We start from the raw sequence: 2,328 nt of genomic DNA on the forward strand, positions 1-2,328 counted from the left end.
ACACACACACACACACACACACATATATCTGTCTGAAATTCAATTCACTATCTTTTGGAGCATTTTACGGATTTTATCTCAACCTCAAGAAATAAAAATCCTGTCACTGGACCTATAGGAGAAACTATTGAAACTTTCAATGACTTCGTTTTACTTAGATCCACAATCAATACCAGCAGTCAGGTGGTCAGGAGACATATTGTGCTGGAAAAGTCTGTAGTCAGGGACCTTTCCAAATTATTGGGGAGTTATGATTTCAGTTTGAGGACTAACGTGTGTCTTGTTAAGACCATGATTTTTTTTTCAGTCACTTGCTATGCCTCTGAGATCTAGACAATAAAATAGGATGACAAAAGAATAATTTATGCCTTTGAGCTGTGGTTTTGGAGAAGAATGATGAATATCCCGTGTTCTGCCAAAAGAACAAACAGATACGTCTTAGAGAAGGTATAACAATAGTGCTCCTTTGCGGTAAAAATAATGAAGCTTTATCTCATATACTTTAGGCATATTGCTAGGAGAGGTTACTCCTTGGAGAGGGACATTATACTTGGGAAGGTGGAGAAATGATAATCCTCAAACAGATAGGCTGCATATAGTAAACTGTGAAAAAAATACTGTAAAGTTAAGTAATAACAAGTGTATACAAATAGAAAAAAAAATATATATAGTGCTCCTGATGCAAGCAATGATCTTTATTACTTGCTATGCATCTGAAAGCTGGACAATTACTAGGATGACACAAAAAAGAATTGATGCTTTTGTGTTGTGGTGCTAGAATAGAGTATTGAACATACCATGAACTGCCAAGAGAACAAAACTGCCTGACCTCGTCAACATGTTTCTTGGAAACAAGGATACTGAAATGTCATTTCACATACATTGAGCATTTTGCCAGGTGGGGCCAGTTATTGGAGAGGGATATCATGCTTGGAAGGATAGAAGGTCAGTACAAGAAAGGAAGTCCCTCAACGAGAAGGATTGACACAGTGTCTGTGTCTGTGAGGAAAGGTGTGTTGGAGGTGGCGAAGTGGACTCAGGACAGGGCAAAGTTCAGAGCCATTGTTCATAGAGTCGCTCACTATAAGTTGTGGTTAACTTGACAGCACTTAACAATAGCACTAACAGCAACTAAAAACACATTTTAGACACTGCCACCACCCCACTTCTGTAGACTATCTGTAGGTCTTTCAGGGTAGCCTGTTCTGCTCAGGGTAGCCAGTGTGGATCTGTGTGGCAGTGACGTGGAGGAATTTGACGCCACTGACTTTTCGACCTCAGAGAAAGAGCGCTACATGCCATCAGGTGGAGAGTATACTGAAGATTGTGTAGATGAATTAGTGAAGGAAGATGAAGTGGATGGTGAAGAGCAGACACAGACAACACAAAGGAAATAAAGATTCAGAGCATTCCTTCCAGGACGAGAAAACAGGATGGCCTCTCATCAGGAGAGGAAGACATGGATGCTGGAGCTGTATCTGGAGGGAGTAACAGTGAGAAGGAAGATGAGGGGACAGAGCAGGAAAAAGGCAGTGGGTCAGAAGATGCAAGAAAAAAGGAGGATGAACTCTGGGCTAGCTTTCTCAATGATGAGGGGAGTGGCTCTAAGAACACATGCTAAGAGAGAAGAGGAGGCTGCAGAGATAAACAGAAGTAAATCGGTGAAAGTTGAAGAACTAGCAAGGCCTTGAAACCAAAAAGGTCACGCTCACCACAGTGTTTTCTTTTGCTGGTAAAGAAGTTAAAGTGACTAAGGAAGTGGGGGCTTCTATATCTAAAGAAGCCAAATCCTTCTTCAAGCAAAATGAAAATGAGAAACCACAGGCTGACACCCACTTAGTTCTTCCCTCGTGCCCTGCAAGCTCAAGATTAAAGTGGTCAACTGGCAGGAGGATCCTCCTGGAGAAATTAGGAGCCAAGAAGCAGAAAATGAGCAGCCTTGAGAAAGCCTAGATAAATTGGGAGAGCTTCCAGGAGAAAGAAGGAATCAGAGGAATTGACTATCCATAATTGAGATAAAGAAGGGTACACTGAACTGAAAGCTTGCCTAGACTGAGTGGATCATAGACAGTTTGAAATCAATCAAGATCTCAGGCTGGACCAGGTGAAGCACTGACGTGTGGATGGAAAGCAAGTAGCCACACAATCCTGTCAAAAATGTCAAGTGTTCAGGGGGAGCTCTGGTGGCCTAGTGGCAAGGAGCTGCAACTATAATCCCAGAGGTGCACGGTTCGAATCCACCAGATGCTCTGCTGGGGAAGGAGGGACAATCTCCTCCTGTACCAGTCAGATCTGATTTGACGGTACACTCACACAAAAATTAAAAAA

General features: G+C 42.3%; 1 pseudogene; it reads left to right on the forward strand.

The window, feature by feature from the left end:
- LOC102856286 overlaps positions 1-2,116 on the forward strand; it is a 2,744-nt pseudogene extending 628 nt beyond the window's left edge.
- The last annotated feature ends 212 nt before the right edge of the window (positions 2,117-2,328 follow it).

This window comes from Elephantulus edwardii, unplaced genomic scaffold, assembly GCF_000299155.1.
Source record: "Elephantulus edwardii isolate Elephantulus edwardi_28Jun2011 unplaced genomic scaffold, EleEdw1.0 scaffold00034, whole genome shotgun sequence".
NCBI lineage: Eukaryota > Metazoa > Chordata > Mammalia > Macroscelidea > Macroscelididae > Elephantulus > Elephantulus edwardii.